At 40.8% G+C, this 20,489-nt stretch overlaps 1 long non-coding RNA gene across 7 annotated transcripts in view; it reads right to left on the bottom strand.

Annotated features, from left to right (window-relative positions):
- Nucleotides 1-20,489, bottom strand: part of LOC110142181 (uncharacterized) — a 175,373-nt gene that overhangs the window by 125,742 nt on the left and 29,142 nt on the right. For 4 of the 7 annotated variants that reach the window (XR_011490586.1, XR_011490585.1, XR_011490587.1 and 1 more), the window contains exon 2: nt 13,798-14,005. This is a non-coding gene — a long non-coding RNA (uncharacterized lncRNA). Of the gene's footprint in view, nt 1-12,693; nt 12,795-13,797; nt 14,006-20,489 lie in introns of all 7 variants that reach the window. The other 3 variants (XR_011490590.1, XR_011490588.1, XR_011490591.1) reach the window with 1 other exon arrangement.

The following is a 20,489-nucleotide window of genomic DNA, read 5'->3' as shown; positions in this document are numbered from 1 at the left end:
TGCACTGCACAGATTTTTCTGGTTGTGCCAAGCGCGGGGCACTCTCTGGTCGCAGGGTGTTGACTTTCATCGCAGGGGCTTCTCTTGTCGCGGCGTGCAGGCTCTGAGCATGTCGGGAGCTGTGGCACAGGGGCTTAGCTGCCCCCAGGCACGTGGGATCTTCCTGAACCAGGGACTGAAGCCACGTCCCCTGCAATGGCAGGCAGATTCTTAACCACTGAACCACCAGGGAAGTACCAGTGATTCATTATCCTCTAAATTTTCAGAAAACTCGAGTCATATCTCGGTTCAGTTCAGTTCAGTCGCTCAGTCGTGTCCGACTCTTTGCGACCCCATGAATCGCAGCACGCCAGGGCTCCCTGTCCATCACCAACTTCCAGAGTTTACTCAAACTCATGTCCATCAAGTCGGTGATGCCATCCAACCATCTCATCCTCTGTCGTCCCCTTCTCCTCCTGCCCCCAATCCCTCCCAGTATATCTCAGTTAGAGCACTCTAATTATTAATCTGCTTACTCACCTGCGTCATTTAACTGTGAGCTCTGCTAGAACAGAGACCTTGTTTTATTAATCTCTGATCCCTGCTATTTATTATAGCCCTGGTATATATTTGACAATCAATAGACATTGAATAACTTCTGTAATGTGTGACTAATCCTTTTATTTCTACTTCACAATAGTGAGGAAAAGAAATGATCCAAATATAACATGCAATAAACAGATAGTGACTAAGGTATTAATACAAAATCAAGACTGAACCTCAGCTTTCCTAATTTGTAGATGTCAGTATCTAACATCCTTAATTTGGAAATAACTATGTTGGTCCTATTTACATGGAAAATAAACAGCAAGACATGAATTGCAGGATAGTGAAATCTTTACTAAGTTCATTTATTATCTTGAAATCCTAAAATTATATGCCTAAAAACACAGTTTGTACTTTTTGAAGATGAGATAAATATAATTTTTGGCCATAGCTTCAAATTTTAGGTGAGTACAAGATTGCAGAGTCTGATCACTACCATCATGTTCCGAGAGAAAACTTCCAATCTCATTACCTGCAGAATTCAATAAAGAGATCAAAATCCATATGAAAATGCAGAACTTGTATACAGTTTGTGACATAAGCCAACAGTTTCAGATATTTAGATCTTTTTAAATATTCAGGAAATATTCTCCTCTCCCTTATAAAGTTAGAAGTTCAGTAGGTTCAGTTCAGTCACTCAGTCATGTCCAACTCTTTGCAAACCCATGGACTGCAGCACGCCAGGCCTCCCTGTCCATCACCAATTCCCAGAGCTTGCTAAAACTCATGTCCATAGAGTTGGTGATGCCATCCAACCATCTCATCCTCTGTCCTCCCCTTCTCCTCCCGCCTTCAATCTTTCCCAGCTTCAGGGTTTTTTCCAATGAGTCAGCTCTTCACATCAAGCGGCCAAAGTATTGCAGCTCCTGCTCCAGCATCAGTCCTTCCAATGAATATTCAGGACTGATTTCCTTTAGGATTGACTGGTTGGATCTCCTTGCAGTCCAAGGGACTCTCAAGAGTCTTCTCCAATACCACAGTTCAAAAGCATCAATTCTTCAGTGCTCAGCCTTCTTTATGGTCCAACTCTCACATCCATACACGACTACTGGAAAAACCATAGCTTTCAGTAGATGGACTTTTGTCAGCAAAGTCAAGTCTCTGCTTTTTAATATGCTGTCTAGGTTGGTCATAGCTTTTCCTCCAAGTAGCAAGTGTCTTTTAATTTCATGTCTGCAGTCACCATCTGCAGTGATTTTGGAACCTAAGAATATAAAATCTGTCACTGTTTCCATTGTTTACACATCTATTGCCATGCAATGATGAGACCAGATGCCATGATCTTAGTTTTCTGAATGTTAAGTTTTAAGCCAGCTTTTTCACTCTCTTTCACTTTCATCAAGAGGCTCTTCAGTTCCTCTTCACTTTCTGCCATAAGGGTGGTATCATCTGCATATCTGAGGTTATTGATATTTCTCCTGGAAATCTTGATTCCAGCTTGTGCTTTATCCAGCCCAGCATTTCACATGATATATTCTGCATAAAAGCTAAATAAGTAGGGTGACAATCTACATCCTTGACGTATTCATTTCCCAATTTGGAGCCAGTCCATTGTTCCATGTCCAGTTCAAATTGTTGCTTCTTGACCTGCACACAGATTTCTCAGGAGGCAGGTAAGGTGGCTGGTATTTCCATCTCTTGAAGAATTTTCCACAGTTTGTTGTGATCCACACAGTCAAAGGCATAGTCAATGAAGCAGAAGTAGATGTTTTTCTGGAATTCTCTTGCTTTTTCTATGAAACGATGGATGTTGGCAATTTGATCTCTGGTTCCTCTGCTTTTCTAAAATCCAGCTTGAACATCTGGAAGTTCTTGGTTAATGTACTATTGAATCCTAGCTTGGAGAATTTTGAGAATTACTTTGGAGAATTTTGAGTGTTACTTTTCTAGTGTGTGAGATAAGTGCAATTGTGTAGTAGTTTGAACATTTTTTGGCATTGCCTTTCTTTGAGATTGGAATGAAAACTGCCCTTGTCCAGTTCTCTGGCCACTGCTGAGTTTTCCAAAGTTGCTGGCATATTGAGTACAGCACTTTCACTACATCATTTTTAAGCATTTGCAATAGCTCAACTGGAATTCCATCACCTCCACTAGCTATGTTTGTAATGATGCTTCCTAAGGCCTACGTGACTTTGCACTCTAGGATGTCTGGCTCTAGATGAGTGATCATACCATTGTGGCTATCTGGTTCATTAAGATCTTTTCTGTATAGTTCTTTTGTGTATACTTGCCACCTCTTTTAATATCTTCTGCTTCTGTTAGATCCACACCCCTTCTGTCCTTTATTGTGTCCATCTTTGCATGAAATTTTCCCTTGGTATCTCTAACTTTCTTGAAGAGATCTCTAGTCTTTGCCATTCTATTGTTTTCCTCTATTTCTTTGCATTGATTACTGAGGAAGGCTTTCTTGTCTCTCCTTGTTATTCTTTGAAACTCTGCATTCAGATGGGTATATTTTTCCTTTTCTCCTTTTCCTTTCACTTCTCTTCTTTTGTCAGCTATTTGTAAGGGCTCCTCAGACAACCATTTTACCTTTTTGCATTTCTTTTTCTTGGGGATGGTTTTGATTATCACCTACTGTACAGTGCTATGAACCTCTGTCCATAGTTCTTCAGGCACCTGTATATCAGATCTAATCCCTTGTATCTATTTGGCACTTCCGCTGTATAATCATAAGGAATTTTATTTAGGACATACCTGAATGATCTAGTGGTTTTCCCTACTCTCTCCAATTTAAGTCTGAATTTGGCAATAAGGAGTTCATGATCTGAGCCACAGTCAGCTCCTGGTCTTGTTTTTGCTGACTGTATAGAGCTTCTCCATCTTTGGCTGCAGAGAATATAATCAGTCTGATTTCGGTGTTGACCATCTGGTGATGTCCACGTGTAGAGGCTTCTCTTGTGTTGTTGAAAGAGGGTGTTTGCTATGACCAGTGCATTCTCTCGGCAAAACTCTGTTAGCCTTTGTGCTGCTTCATTTTGTACTCTAAGGCCAAACTTGCCTATTACTCCAGAAATCTCTTTGAGTGTTTGAGTGTTTCCTGTGAAGGCACAGGTCAGCAGTGGCCTACCACGGGGACAAGGCTCTTGCTGCAGCAGACCTGGGACGCATGGTGTTTGATATAGGTCCTCTGGAAGGAGGTCACCATTAGCCCCACCTTAGAGCTACTGAGCATACAACCCACAAACTGGAGAACAATTAACCAAAGAAGTTCTCACACTGTTACAAAAATTCCAGGGCCCACAACAGATTTCCTGACCTGGTAATCTAGCAAAGAGACTGAGAACCCCCAGGGAATCTGACTTTGAAGGCCAGAGGGATTTGATTATAGAACTTCCACAGGATGGTGAAACTTCCACAGTAATTGGGAAACTGACTCTTGTAGGGCACAAACAAAACCTTGTGCACCCCAGGATGCAGGAGAAAGGAACAGTGATCCCACAAGAGACTGAGCCAGACTTTCCTGTGAATGTCCAGGAATCTTTGGTGGAGGCATGGGTTGACAGTGGCCTGCCATGGGGTCAGGGACTCTGAATACAACAGTCCTAGGCCCTGTGACATGCTTACAAAAGTCCTTTTGAAGGAGGTCACCATTACTTCTATTACCACTGCCACAGTTTGGCCTCAGGTCAAACTACAGGGAGGGAAAACAGCCCTGCCCATCAACAGAGAGTTGGATTAAAGATTTACTGAGCATTGCCCCACCTATCAGAGCAAGATCCAGATTCCCTAGCAACCAGTCCCTTCCATCAGGAAGCTTCCATAAGCCTTTTATCCTTATCCATCAGAGGGCAGATAGAATGGAAACCACCATCACAGAAAACTAACCAAACTGACCACTTGAATCACAGCCTTGTCTAACTCAATGAAACTATGAGTCATGCTCTTTAGGGTCACCTAATATGGCTGGGTCATGGTCGAGAGTTCTGACAAAATGTGGTCCACTGGAGAAAGGAATAGCAAACCACTTCAGTATTCTTGCCTTGAGAACCCCATGAACACTATGAAAAGGCAAAAAGAGATGACACTGAAAGATGAACTCCCCAATATGCTACTAGAGATGAGTGGAGAAATAACTCCAGAAAGAAAGAAGAGTTGGAGCCAAATCTAAAACAATGCCCAGTTGTAGATATGACTGGTGATGGAAGTAAAGTCTGATGCTATAACGAACAATATTGCATAGGAACCTGGAATGTTAGGTCCATGATTCAAGGTAAATTGGAAGTGGTCCAACAGGAGATGGCAAGAGTGAACATCGACATTTTAGGAATCAGTGAACTAAACAGATGAATTTAATTCAAATAACCATTAGATTATATCTACTACAGTGGGCAAGAATCCCTTAGAAGAAATGGAGTAGCCCTCATAGTCAACAAAAGAGTCCGAAATGCAGAACCTGGGTGCAATCTCAAAAATGACAGAACGAGCTCTGTTCTGTTTCCAAGGAAACCATTCAATATCACAGTAATCCAAGTCTATGCCCCAACCACTAACGCTGAAGAAGCTGAACAGTTCTATGAAGACCTACAAGACCTTCTAGAACTAACACACACACAAAAAAAGTTAGAAGGGTAAATGCAAAATTAAATAAATATGCGTGCTTACAATATCAAAAAGAATTATATACTATGACCAAATGGGATATATCACAGGTAGGCAAGGCTGGTTCAACATTCCAAAATCAGTTGGTGTAATTCATCACATCAATAGGCTAAAAATGAAAAATCACATGATCATATCAATAAAAATCACATGATATCAGTAAATTTTGATAAAATATAACACCCATCATGATTTTAAAAACTCTCAGCAAGTTAGGAATAGAGGGGAACTTTATCAACTTGATCTAAAACATTTACAAAATACCTACCTCTAACATTATACATAATGATGAGAAATAAGAAACTTTCCCACTAAGATCAGGAAAAGTGAGAATGTCACCTCTCACCACTCCTTTTCAATATTGTACTAAAAGTCCTAGCTAATTGAATAAATCAAGATAAGAAAAGATACACAGATTAGAAAATAAGAAATAAAATCATCTTTGTTTATAGATGACATGATGATCTATGTGTTAATAGAAAATTTGGAAGAATCAACAACAAAAAAATTCCTGGAACTAACAAGGGCTTATAGCCTAGTTCAGGATAAAATACAAGGTTAATTTATAAAAGTCAATTGCTTTCTTGTATATCAGCAATGAACAAGCAGAATTTGAAATTTAAAACAAAATACCATTTACATTACCACTCTAAAAAAGGAGATACTTCGGTATAATGCTAGGAAAATAGGAATAATAACTATATTTGAAAAACTGTAAAACTCTGATAAATGAAATCAAAGCACTAAACAAATGAAGAGATAGTCTATATTCATGGATAAGGAGATTCAAGATGTCATTTCTGACCAACGTGATCTATAGATTCAATGCAACCTCAGTCAAAATTCCAGCTATTTTGTGGATATCAACAAATTGATTCTAAAATTTGTATTAAAGATAAAAGACCCAGAAGAGCCAACCCAATATTGAAGAAAAACAAAGTTGGAGGATTGACATTGCTCAGCTTCAAGACTTACTAAAAAGCTACAGTAGTGAAACAGTATGCTATCGGTGAAAGAACAGACAAGTAGATGAATGGAACAGAATAGAGAGCCGAGAAAGAACTCCATACATATAGTCAATTGATCTTTGACAAAAGAGCAGAGGTAATACAATGGGGCAAAGATAGTCTTTCCAACCATCTGTGCTGGAACAACTGGACATCCACATACAAAAAGATAGATCTAGACACAGACCTTATACCCTTCACAAAACTTAATTCCCAATGGATCACAAATCTAAATGTAAAATGCACAACTATAAAACTTCCAGAAGATAACATCTAGGTTTTCTATATGACATTGAGTATGGTGATGACTTTTCAGATACAACATCAAAGGCATGGTCTATGAAATAATTAATAAGTTAGACTTTATCAAAATTAAAAACTTCTGCTCTGTGAAAGAAACTATCATGAGAACAAGATGACAAACCACAGACTGGGAGAAAATATTTACAAAAGGCACATCTGATAAAGGAATGTAATTTAAAATATGCAAAAAAACCTTTAAAACTCAAGAACAAGAAAACAAACAGCCCAATTTAAAAAATGAGTCAAATAGCTGAACAAACACTTCACCAAAGAAGATATACAGATGGCAAGTAGGCATAGAAAAAGATGCTCCACGTCATATGTCATCAGAGAAAAGCAAATTAAAACAACAGTAAGATCCAGGTGCACATCTATTAAAAGGGCCAAAAATCTAGAACACTGGCAATACCAAATACTGGTGAGGATGTGGACCAACAAGAACTTTCTTTCACTGATGGTAGAAATGCACAATGGTACAGACATTTAGAAGGCAATTCTGCAGCTTCTTACAAAACCAAACATACTCTTAGTGTAAAATCCAGTACATTCTTGGCATTTACCAAAAGGGGTTGAAAAGTTTTGCCTATACCAAAACCTGCACACCAATATTTAGGGCAAACTTAGGAGCAATCAAAATGTCTTTCATTAGGTAAATGGATATGTAAACTGTAATACATCTAAACAATGAAATACTATTCAGCACTAGAAAGAAATGAAGCTGGAGCTCCAATACTCTGGTCACCTGATGTGAAGAGCTGACTCATTAGGAAAGACCCCAATGCTGGGAAAGATTGAAGGCAGGAGGAGAAGGGGACAACAGAGGATAAGATGGTTGGATGGCATTACTGACTCAATAGACATGAGTTTGATCAAGCTCCAGGAGATGGTGAAGGCCAGGGAAGCCCGGCGTGCTGCAGTCCATGAGGCTGTAAAAAGTCAAACACATCTGAGTGACTGGACAACAAGAAAGACATGAGCTATCAAACCATGAAGGTCATGGAGGAAATTTAAACACATGCTACTAAGTGAAAGAAGCCAATCTGAAACAACTGCATACCATAAAATTCCAACACTCTGGAAACAGGTAAAAGTATGGAGATAGCAAAAGAATCAATGGTTCCAGGAACTGAAGGTAGGGGAGTAGAGAGAAATTAGTAGGCAAAGCACAGAGGATGTGAAGGGCAGTGACAATCTCTGTATGATACTATGATGATGCATACTTGTCATTATACATTTGTCCTAACCCATAGAATGTACAACCCCCGAGTGAAACATGTAAACTACAGATGTTGGGTGAGTATATGTTGTGTAGGTTCATTCATGATAACAAGTGTACCACTCTGGGGGAGGATGTTGATAAGGGTGGAGGCTATGCACATGTGTCAGGTACATGGAAAATCTCTGTATTCTCAATTTTGCTGGGAACCTAAAACAGCAAAAAAAATTGTCTTAAAAAATTTTTTTAATTAAAAATTAAGTCTTACATAGATAAGTAAGCATGTATATAGATGTGCACGTATATAGATGTGTGTGTAAAATCCTTTTCTCACTTAACAGCAGTGGAAAAGATAAGAGTTGAAGTGGTCAATAGGCCACTGGACACCAGCATTTTCTTCCCTGTCCCCAGGGGGCCGACTCAGCCCATCATTGCCTTGGCCAGGTCCATCTCAGGCCAGTCTTACTCAGCACATTCCATTCTGCAACTGAAGCTCTTGTTGCAAAGCTGACCCTCTGCTCCTCTAAATTCTGAAATGCTATCCACTAATATGGATGACATTTCCTTGTCAAAGCACCTGCAATGGACACTTATTTTGTATCTACTCTTCCTTAGCTTATCTATAGCCAGACTGAATTTGGCCTCCCTCAAATTTCAGGCCTTTTATTTCCCAAGCCTAAATTTACATGGATAGTTAATAATATCATGGCTTATTCTGACCAAGAACATATATAACATATATATATATATATATATATATATATATATATATATATACTTCCACATCTCTGTATCACAAATACATCCTACACTAACCTTATTGTCATTATTTCCTGCTGTCAATCTCATATTGGGAAAGGCGACATTGTTCTACTTAGTCATGGTGAAGTTTATTCTGCAAATTTTCCATTTCTTAGGTGTTTCGTGAATGGCTATGCTTATCTCGTGTGTGCTCCTAGGCATCTCCAGGGCTCTGCATTTAACTTCTTACTTCTAAAAGCATCTGAACAGAGATAATGTTATTGCAACAGACAGGCAGAGCCTCGTTTCTCTCTGCTTTGACTGAAAATGCCTCTTCATAGTGAGAATATGCAGACATTGGCATTTGTGTGTGAGGTCTGAATGTGTATGGGTCCAGTTATATTCTGAAGCTGGGAAAAACTGAACTCACTCTTAGTTCTGAGATGGAGTTGCTTGCAAGGGTGGATGACTCAAAGATCACTTAGCTCCCAAAATAGCAACTTAACTAGACATATTGGGTGTTTTAAATATTCAAATTTTTTGAAGACCTGATTTAGAATTCAGGGTAAGAAGGTAGGAAAATGATTGGATTTGAAGTTAAATTCCAGTCTCTACTACTAACTGGTATCTTTAATCTATCCCTAAGTCTCAGGCTACTCTGCTGTATAACGGCCATAACAACATCTGCTCTGACTAGGTCATTGTCTTGGAGTTGTTTAAATATCTAGAAATAGAAATGCTTGGGAATGAACTCTAAACCATCCAGTGCTTTGGGATCTATGTTGTTATAATACTAAAACAGAGGTTCCTGGAAAAGTAACAAGTTAAAGAGAGCCTCTTCATGACTCTGGTAGAATTTGCAGCCTGGCGTTTCTTAGATCACTCAAGCTGCAACTTTTATTTTGTTAATTTGTCTGTTAGCTTAATTTTCTGTGTATGTTCTTATTCTAATCCCCAAACAATTCAACCCTAAACAGAGTTGTCTTACAATAATTCATACTATTTGGGAAAAAAGTTTGGAGCAATACAATGGTATTATTTTAGAAATTTTCACCATGCGCATTGGCAATAAGAATTGCAGTAGAAAATGTTATTGCCATCACATTTAAGTGACAGTGATGGGCATGCTGAAACAATACTGATTCTTCAGGGTTTTCACAAGGGTCTGAGTGGTCCTGGGCTGCCCACTGAGAATGCCCCCTTCCCACTAGCCTCCTATTTGCTGCTGGAACTGCCAACTCAAAGCTCTTTGAGGTCTTCTCTCTAGCTGACTTCTGGGTGATCAGCTCATGCCCCAGGCCCAGTAGAAATGGGGTGAAAACTTGCTACATGGATGAGTGAGGCAACACATCTTTTCTCCTTAAAAACCCACAGATTAAGGCACTGCTGGTGGGACCAAGAGAGGGAGTCAGATTCTGCATCTGATAGTGGTTAAACCCAACACCCTCAAATGCCTGTGTATGACTTTTTCTTAAGATATATTCAAATAATAAATGAAGTGGACTGTCAACTGCTCTGAGCAATCCTGTTCTCACCCTGAATTTCTCTAACACCTCTACATCACAGGCTGGAACAGCAGCATTCAGAAACATTTTAAAAGCCGAGAGCTAGCAAGTACCTTGCAGAGGTCTAAGGACTTGTATGCACAGCAGTAAAATATTTTTAGGTCTTTATTTCTAGGTTATTATTCCATCTCAAACAGAAGTAGTTCACGTTTTAGCAGAAGACCGCTATAACCACAAAGTGAAACTACATGTCTATAATCTTTAACTGTGTTCATTACTAGGAAGTAATGGATGTATAATTCCCTGGAGGAGGAAATGGCAACCCACTCCAGTATTCTTGCCTGGGAAATCCCATGGACAGAGTAGCCTGGCAGACTACAGTCAATGTGGTCACAGAGAGTCTGACAGCACTGCACAACTGAGCACCCATGCATTTAAAATCTCCATGATCCTGAACACGAAACTACGAAGTTATAACATAAAATAAATCAGGCCCTGAACACACTCAAATTTCAATGAAAAACAGTCAGTAAGAGATACTGTTCCAGAACTATATTTCTTTATTTGATCTTTCACTATTCAAACTATGCAGCCTATTTCTGTGCTACAAAACCTGGGAATAATTGAAGAAGAATGTGCAGTATTGAAGTCACAAGAATCAGAGTCAAAATACCTAGGTTCCATTCCCAAGTGGATGAGTTGCTAGTCATATGATCTGGGACAAGTCACTTTGGTCTCTTAGACTCAGCCCATTGGTCTTTACATTTGAGCTTCCTGAGCTGTCGTGGGGATGAAAAATGTTGATGACAGAAAATGTAAATCTTTAAAAACTCTGAGTTCTCATTCTGCTAGGAGTGGATTGAAATCTGGAACTGTTTTCTGGGGGAGGGGTTATTTTGGGTTTTTTTTTGATGATAGAGCTCCTCACTGGCACTTTTATTCTTTTATTTTAATGACTATTATTGCAATAATCATTCATGACCCCAAACTCTGAGATCTTTGGAACAAAATGACCCACCACAGTGGCAAAGCCTTCTCTTCAAGTGTGTGTTATTTTATCACTAAACTTTCTTAGGCACTTGACAAAAGTAACTTCAGGCACACTTTAGTTCGGAGGACATGCTGTGACATAAGCAATAACAAATCCAATTTTTAAATCTGGATATGAAGTGATGGGTGGCCTCCCTGCTCGTATGTTCAGAGACGCTGAAAGCCCAGCAAACTTGGGAAGGGCCAGCTGCTCTCTGAGGTGATTGCTCCAACGAGGTTCCTCAAGCAACCACCATCTCATGTGAAATTCTTTTCATCTTCCCTCTGCACTCCTGTGTGAACCAGGAGGATTTCTGAGAGGCACTGAGATTCTCAGTCATTGCAGCAAAGCTGCTTTCTGGCTTGAGCTCACAAGAGGAGGGCAATTTCATGTCAAACATACACACAGGATGGCAGGGAAGGATGAGAGCTGATTGCCCCGAATACATATGCAAATTCTCCCTTGGACACTTGTGTTTCACCATCTTGTACCAAGTTAATGGAAACCAAGGAACTACCTTTCCAGAATCGTCGCCCCCTTTAATCCTTAATAACCAAATAAAAATGGGCAGCCTGTATTCGGGAGCAGCTCCAGCAAGCAGATCTCCAGGAAACAAGGCTCCCTACAGACTTCCCCTTGATCTTAAAGCTTAACTTGAAACATTTATATGCACAGAGCACCTGGCCAGGAGATGTGAGGAGGCCTTTTTTTCACCTTGGCTCTATTTCTTTCTTTAATAATAAATTCTCAAGGTTTTTTTTTTTTTTTCCTTCTTCCTGGAAACTGATTTCATTCGAAATAATGTTTTTTGTTCTTTCTTAATAGTTTAGGAAAAGCAAGACCAACTTGAACCCCACCCCCCATTAACACCCAACAGGTTCGCGGCCTGCCCAACAGTATCATCTCTGCTTTATCGAAGATGAAGCAGAAGTCAGAGTGGGTTAATTCCAATCAGGCTGAGAACTTCTTTTGTTTGAATTCAAAGGGCTCAGGTTAGCCTATTATGCAGCTGAATATCACCTGGTTGAACAAATCTTTCTCTCTGACACACCTTGCTGGGTAGACAGCAGATGAACTCTGATTTCGATAAAACTATTCTGACTGCCTCAGCTTTAACACACAGGTTTCTCTGAATTACGGTCAGATGTTTCACAGAGGATGAAAGCTGGGACTGGACTAAAATGGGAAGGCTCTCTAGGTCACACCCTTAACAAGAATATAGCGCACTTGATGGTGGAAACGCGCCACGGAGTCTGCTCTGCGGCCTTTCTGGCCAGTCAAGTCACATCCACGACAGAAGCCCTTCAGTTCTTTAGAAGTAATGTATTTTTAATTTTCTTTTAAAATTTAAAATGTGTCATTTTTTTATTGGCATATAATTGCTTTACAACGTTGGGCTACTTTCTGCTGTACAACAAAGTAAATCAGCTGTTAATACACGTCCATTGTTGGTGTTTAGTCACTCAGTTGTGTCTGACTCTTTGCAACCACATGGACTGCAGCCCACCAGGCTCCTCTGTCCATGGGATTCTCCAGGCAAGAATACCGGAGTGGGTTGCCATTTCCTCCTCCAGGGGATCTTCCCGACCCAGGGATTAAAGCTGCATCTCCTGCAAGTCTCCTGCCTTGCAGTCAGGTTCTTTACCGCCTAGTCACACATACATTCAAGTGTGTTTTTTAAAAGGAGCATCAGTTCATACATACCCTCTCCTCTCTTTCTTCTTCTTTTCTCTCCATCCTTATTCCACAAAGTATATTTCAGGAGACTAACCAAGGCACATGATACAAAAGTACACAGTAAATAGCTGAAATTAAAGCCAAGGGGAAAATAGGTCATTTTAAAAAGCCAAAGGAAATATTCCAAAATATGTAAATGCAAACCATTCACTCCAGTATGGCTGCTGGAAGGTGAAAGGTACACATCTGACTCTGTGGATGCTGCAACCCTGGTCCAGAGCCCACCACTGCCCCCATCTAACCTCATTCTCCATGGAGAGAGGTGCCTTTAAAGAGCAAATCAGATCAGCTCTTATTCCTGCTGACAGCACATTGATGACTTCCCACTGTATTTAGGATGTCAGGATTCCTCTGTGTAGTTCACAAGGCTTCATGACCCAATTCCTCACTACTCTCAGCCTCATCCCTCTGGCCACATGGCATCGTGGTCAACAGTCCAGGTATGTCCTTCCTTGCAAAGCTTTGCCAGCAAGGCTTTTCTTGAGTCTCCACTGGGTGAACTTACACCCAATCTTCCTCCAGTTCTGGGTTCATCCCCAGGTCCAATACTCCTGAAATCTGCTCTCACCTAACACCCCTCATCTTGGCTCTGTCACATTTTACCATTTACTTAATAGCCTAATTCTGCTGTCTGATAATACACTCTTTGAGAACAGAAACGAGGTATAAGTCACTCTGTATTTTATTCCTAGCACCTAGCAGAATGCCTGATGTTTATGGCTTAACTATATGTTATTGTTTGTTGCATGAATAAAAAATAATGCTGCCATTTATTAAGCACTTACCACATGTCACAGGTTTCCCTGATGGCTCAGTGGGTAAAGAATCTGCCTGCAATGCAGGAGATACAGGAGACAGGGGTTCGATCCCTGGGTCAGGAAGATCCCCTAGAGAAGGAAATGGCAACCCACTCCAGTATTCTCGCCCGAAAAATTGTATGGACAGAGGAACCTGATGAGCTATAGTCCAAAGGATCAAGATGAGTCAGACACGACTGAGCGACTAAGCATGCACGCATGCACACACACACTCACACACACACACGCGCCACAAGGATGCCCGTTGTTTTACCTCTGTTATCACTGTGAAAAGGTCTGTTCTTCACAGCGTAGCCATAGAGAGATTATGAGAATCTTCATTTTACAGGTGAGGAAACCGAGGCTCCCAGTAGTTGAGTGTGGATGCCAAGCTCCCAAACAGGATCGTTCTGGTTCTCAGGTCTGAGCTCTGATCACCATCCTCCACTGTCTTTCTCTGACAAATGATGCTTCCTAGTGGACTGATCGAAAAAGAAGCAATCAGTTCACGAGACTCACAGCCTCTGAAAACACACACGCACACTAATTGTTGGAGAGAAACATGGCTTTTCCTGGGTTCTGAAACTTTAAAAATATCTTCCCCTAAGTCATGTCATTCCCCTAAGTGAAAAAGTTGGCTTAAAACTCAACATTCAGAAAACTAAGATCATGCCATCCAGTCCCATCACTTCATGGCAAATAGATGGGGAAACAATGGAAACAGTGGCTGACTTTACTTTTCTGGGCTCCAAAATCACTGCAGATGCTGACTGCAGCCATGAAATTAAAAGATGCTGGCTCCTTAGAAGAAAAGTTATGACCAACCTAGATAGCATATTCAAAAGCAGAGACATTACTTTGCCAACAAAGGTCCGTCTAGTCAAAGCTATGGTTTTTTCAGTAGTCATGTATGGATGTGAGAGTTGGACTATAAAGAAAGCTGAGCACCAAAGAATTGATGATTTTGAACTGTGGTGTTGGAGAAGACTCTTGAGAGTCCCCTGGACTCCAAGGAGATCCAACCAGTTCATTCTAAAGGAAATAAGTCCTGAATATTCATTGGAAGGACTGAGGCTGAAGCTGAAACTCCAATACTTTGGCCACCTGATGCGAAGAACTGCCTCATTTGAAAAGACCCTGATGCTGGGAAATATTGAAGGTAGGAGGAGAAGGGGATGACAGAAGAGATGGTTGGATGGCATCACCGATTCAGTGGACATGAGTTTGAGTAAACTCCTAGAGTTGGTGATGGACAGGGAGGCCTGGTGTGCTGCAGTCCATGGGGTCGCAAAGAGTTGGACACAACTGAACGACTGATCTCACTGAACTGAAGTCATATCAAGGCATTCCCCAGTGCCCGATTTTTGTGGATGACAACCTGGGGATCCCCAAAGTAAGTAGATAGCAGATTTCATAGAGCCTCTTCCTGGACATAGTATAACCCAAGCCAGAGGCACCACACAAAGAAAGCAGAATTCACCAAAGTCCATTCTCCACCAGATGAAATACACAGTTCTCTGGTGATCCAGCTTAAACCGAGGTGCTACTTAACTCACTGAAATCAAACCCAGCTAGTTTTCATACTGTCACTTCAAGATCATTTTTTCCCTCGAGAAGAGTGAGGAAGAGGAGGATTGGTAGGAAAGAAAGTCAAGGACCCGTGACCCATCTGATCTAGAAGGGCAATGAATGACCTAGCAGAGTGCTTGGGAGCTGCACTGGCCAGCAAGCTCTCACCGAGGGATCTCTGACCACATTCATTAACTGGCCCCAGCTTCCTCCTCTGTAACCTGGAGGTCCAGAGTCCCAGGGAGCCCTTCTGCTCTAACAATCCCTGCTGGTCTGCTCTGCTTGGGCGCCACCTCCCCGGGTTTTGTTTAGAAGTTAACACCCTTGATCCCTAGGTCAGAAACATACCCTGGAGAAGGGAATGGCTACCCTCTCCAATATTCTTGCCTGGAGAATCCCTTGGACAGAAGAGCCTGGCAGGCTACACTCCACGGGGTCACAAAGAGGTGAACACGACTGAGTGACTATCATTACTATAACACCCTCCATGTATACAAATGATACAAACAACCTCATTTACAAAACAGGAATAGGCTCACAGGCATGGAAAACATACTTATGATTACCAGGGACTGCAGGGGCTGGGAAGGGGGAGATAAATTAGGAGTCTGGGACTAACAGATACACACTGCGCTTGCTTAGTTGCTCTGCTCCTGCTGCTGCTAAGTCGCGTCAGTCGTGTCCGACTCTGTGCAGCCCCATAGACGGCAGCCCACCAGGCTCCTCTGTCCCTGGGATTCTCCAGGCAAGAACACTGGAGTGGGTTGCCATTCCCTTCCCCAGTGCATGCATGCATGCTAAGTCGCTTCAGTAGTGTCCATCTTGGATTCTCTCTAGGCAAGAATGCTGGAGTGGGTTGCCATTTCCTTCTCCACTTAGTTGCTCAGTTGTGTCCAATTCACTGCGACCCCATGGACTGTTGCCCTTCAGGCAAGAATGCTGGAGTGGGATGCCATGCCCTCCTCCAGGGGATCTTCCCAATCCAAGGATGGACCCAGGTCTCCCGCATTGCAGGCGGATTCTTTACTGTCTGAGCCAGCAGGGGAGCCCAGCATATACACACTGCTACATATTACATAGATAATCAACAAGGTCCTACTGTATAGCGCAGGAACTATATTCAGTACCCATAGTAACCTATAAAGGAGAAGAATCTGAAAAAGAACATGTGTGTGTAACTGGATCATTCTGCTGTACATTTGAAGCTAACACAACATTGTAAATTGACTATACTTCAAATAAAAATAAAAAGACGTTAACATTCTGCTCCCCATGTGAAAGTTGCGATTTTCTAAGGGTCTTGATCATTAAAACTGAGAAAGAATTAGCCCAGAAGTTTCGGCTACTGGCCACCCCCTGTTACTATCTGCTGCCTAGCCCTTGGCCACAGAAAACACCGCGCGCGCGCACGCACACGTGCACGCACGCACACACACGCGCGCGCACGTGCGAGTCTTCTTTAATGACGGGTGGTACTGTCCATTTCACAACGGTTTGCGCGTTTGCTTTCTGAGTCAGCTTGGAGTTTTCTCTGAACCCACTGTACTTTTCACCAGTTACTGTTGGCCGCAGTGTGTGCTTGCCGATCTTGTAGCATTTCCCCTTAAAAAACGACCAGTTATTTTATTCCATCTCGTTTACTGCTCAGTGGAGGGAAATCTTTGCCCTTGTGAATACAGAAGTCTGTCTGAAGGAGAGCAGATGTTTAATTTAATCACAATATTGCTGCATCTCCACAGAATCAGTTCCATAGTCTTTTCCTTTGAAAGCTCTGCACTTAAGCATCTGTTTTTTAAAAATAAACACCTCTTGTCTTGCACATATTTGTAGTTATGTCTCAATCTTTAAATCACTCTCACAAAATGACTCTGAAGTAGGTAAATAATTCAGTCTTTATTAGACTTTATAAGACTGGAGCTGAGCAGGAAACTGGGATTGACATATATACACTATTGATATATCGGGAAATTGGGACTGACATACATACACTATTGATACTATGCGTAAAATAGGTAACTAATGAGAATCTACTATATAGCTCAGGGAACTCTTCTCAGTGTTCTGTGGTGACCTAGATGGGAGGAAATTAAAAAAAGAGGGCATATATGTAAAAATATGGTTGATTCACTTTGAATATAGACTTCTTTTTGCCATGAAGACACGAAAAAGAAAATATTACATGCAAAAATCTGAAAATTCTAGGATAAAATAATAAGGCTGTCTACTCAATTCTAAGTGGTAACATAAGTGAGACGGAATTCCAAAAAGAGTGGATATATGTGTATGTATACCTAACTTACTTTGCCGCTCAGCAGAAAATAACACAACATTATAAAGCAATCACACTTCAATAAAAATTAATTGAAAAACAAAAGAAGAAAAAGAGGCTGGGATCTTTAGACTATTTAACCCACTTGTTTGCTTTTAAGGGATTCTATAAGTAAATAAGTCTGATTTTATCAATTGGGAGGGAATAAAGCTGCTTACTAATAAGATGTGCAATTTTATTCTACTAGTCAACCATGAAATTTAGAATTTTACAATAATAGGTTTGCACTAATTTCTGTGTTTGTTTTTCAGTATATTATCCTGAGTTTCTTTTAACTCAACATTTCCCAGTTGCTTAACATCATTTTATTCTCAGGTCATGGCTCCACAAATAAGGGAAACGGGGAAAGTTCCAAACAATGCATAAAATAGTCCAAACTAGCTGAGAAAGAAGACCAAACTTCAGAAGCAAAATGGCCAACACACACAAAAAAAGGCTTTGGAGTTGTGTCTTGGCAAAAAAAACGGGATACATTTTTCTAGTAAGAAAAAAGGTAATCGTTGTAATTTTGTGAAGGGAAACTTAGGTTAGACTTCTTTTTTTTTTTTTCCATTTATTTTTATTAGTTGGAGGCTAATTACTTTACAATATTGTAGTGGTTTCTGTCATACATTGACATGAATTAGCCATAGATTTACATGTATTCCCCATCCCGATCCTGATCTTACATGTTATGAGAGATAGAATGTGTACAGTCTATGGCAGGATTTAAGACTGGAGCTGAGCGGAAAATTGAGATTGACATATATGCACTACTGATACTATGTGTAAAATAGGCAACTAATGAGCACCTACTGTATAGCTCTGGGAACCCTGCTCAGGCCTCGGTGGTGACCTAGACGGGGAGGAAATTCAAACAAAGAGGGCATGTATGTAAACATACAGCTGATTCACTGCTGTACAACAGAAACTAGTACAACATTGTAAAGTAAGCACACTCCAATAAAAATTAATTTAAAATAAACAAACGCTGGAGTAGATACACATCTCAGGGGAGGGAGGAGGCAGACACTCCAAGAAAAGTGGATTTGCAGCTTCAAGAAAAAGCCTGGAATGCAGTTAATGATTTCTGAAGATGAACTCCTGCCAGCCTTAAGAACTGGCAATTTGCCTACAATTTAGTAAATAGCCTTTCCTTAGAGGAGGGGGGCCTCGTGTTTTAAAACAAATAAGCACATCCCGGGTGGTTCCTGCCCATCAGTATGTACAGGCTTGGAGAATCTTCGGTGCTGTATTAATGCCACATGCTCTCTTAAATGGTACAGCCTGGGTTCCCTTAAAAGCCAGTGAGCAAGGGTTCCATTTCTTTTCTAGCAGCCAGGCTTAAAGCCAAACAAAAATTGCCCATGCTCATCTCAAACTTTTCGATAGCTTGTCAAAATAAGAGACAGTAGGAGCATACAACATAGCAACATGCAAACACCGAACACAGTCCTTTCAAGAAAACTCTTCAGCATCCCCTGCATGGTTCAATCACGCTGCTCATTAAACAAGTTGTTGTTAACACTGTCAACCCAATCTTCGGGGTACCACGATTTCTTTTTGAAGAGAGAAGCTAATCGGGGGGCCAGCCCTGTAGAAAGGTCAACATTTGGAAACCAGGGCAGGGTTTTCTGGTGTTTACAATCTGGCACCTTCTAAATTTAGAGGTCCTCCCCACCTCCACCTCCAACACACTTTTTGGGGAGGCTTAAAATTTTTTTAAATTTATTTTAATTTTTTAGTTTGCACAGGCACAAGGTGCCATGAAACACACCTCACGTGCCTTTTAAAAATTAACACAGGGTTGGTTTGTAGTGTCAGTGGCTCCCGCTAATCAAAATCACTGCCAATTTTTCAGGGGGGAAGAGGTAGAGCTTTCTCACTAGAAAGCATGGCTTCATTTTCCTGTTTTGATCTGATGCTGATGTTTTCCTGCAGATAATCCTCTTGCATTTTTTAAACAAGAGGAAAGGGGGATACAATTCTCAGAAAATAAATGTTTATTTGGACACACACATTTCCGTGCCACCCTAGACAGATGTGCAGGACGCCAGGTCCCTCTGCTGGCCTTGTTCAGTGGGAACATCTCCCATCAGCTTGCCTTCTGAGATGCTGCCTCTGAATCAAAACTTCCCAGATAGAATGTTCTGTTTGCTCTGTTCCTACCGCCAAGGACCAGCAATGGGATGCAGGGAGGGGAACAGGGGGACACCATTTACAACAAGAAGAACGAGCAGCCGCCCGAGCGAGGATTCCTCTGACTGGTGTCTGACTCTGAAGCCAATGCACAGTGCAATTCATGCTCCATCTTCTGATGGAATTTTTGCAATGCTTTTTAAAAATTAGAAATATCTTTCATGAACTAGAAAACTTATAGGAATCTAGTCCTTAAATTCAAGAATTTCTTTTCAGTGTTTTTTTTAATTGTAGTAAAAAGTCACATAGTATAAAGCATGCTATTTTAACTGTATTTAACCATATTTAGTGGTACTAAGGACACTCACATTGGTGTGCAGCTCTCACCATCATCCATTCCCAGATTTTTCACCTTCCTAAACTGTAACTCTTTCCCTGTTGAATACTAACTCCAAAGAACCAAAGAAACAAACAAAAAAAAATACACAGGAATTTAACAAAGCGGTAAGTTTCCCCAAATCTTGCCTGCTAGCCACAAAAAGTCATATACGTATAGTCTGGTGAGCAGCTAATTTGATTCTTTTAAACTGGAGAAATCATGGTATGGCATTCTGGTGTTCTTCTGCTATGAAAATAAAATTGTTCTGTAATGTTTAAGAAGAATCTGTAATTTTATTTTAAATACATTCAAGAAAGCACTGTTCTCTTTAAATTGTCACTATGAGGAACTTTATTTAAAACCATGAGTTAACACCAGAAAGGGTGGTGTTTATTTTCTAACACTAATCACACAATAACGTTTAATTTCAGAAAAGATCATATTAGGTACAGGAAAAAACTCATGAGGTTTGTGGATTCAAATGCGTCAAGGCAAGTAATATTTGAAAGGTGATGAGTTGGTCTAAATCTATCACATTGAACCAAACACTAAATAAGGACCTAGAGAAATA

The sequence above is a fragment of the Odocoileus virginianus genome, chromosome 12, assembly GCF_023699985.2.
Source record: "Odocoileus virginianus isolate 20LAN1187 ecotype Illinois chromosome 12, Ovbor_1.2, whole genome shotgun sequence".
Lineage (NCBI taxonomy): Eukaryota > Metazoa > Chordata > Mammalia > Artiodactyla > Cervidae > Odocoileus > Odocoileus virginianus.
This window is presented reverse-complemented; position numbering and strand designations above follow the sequence as displayed.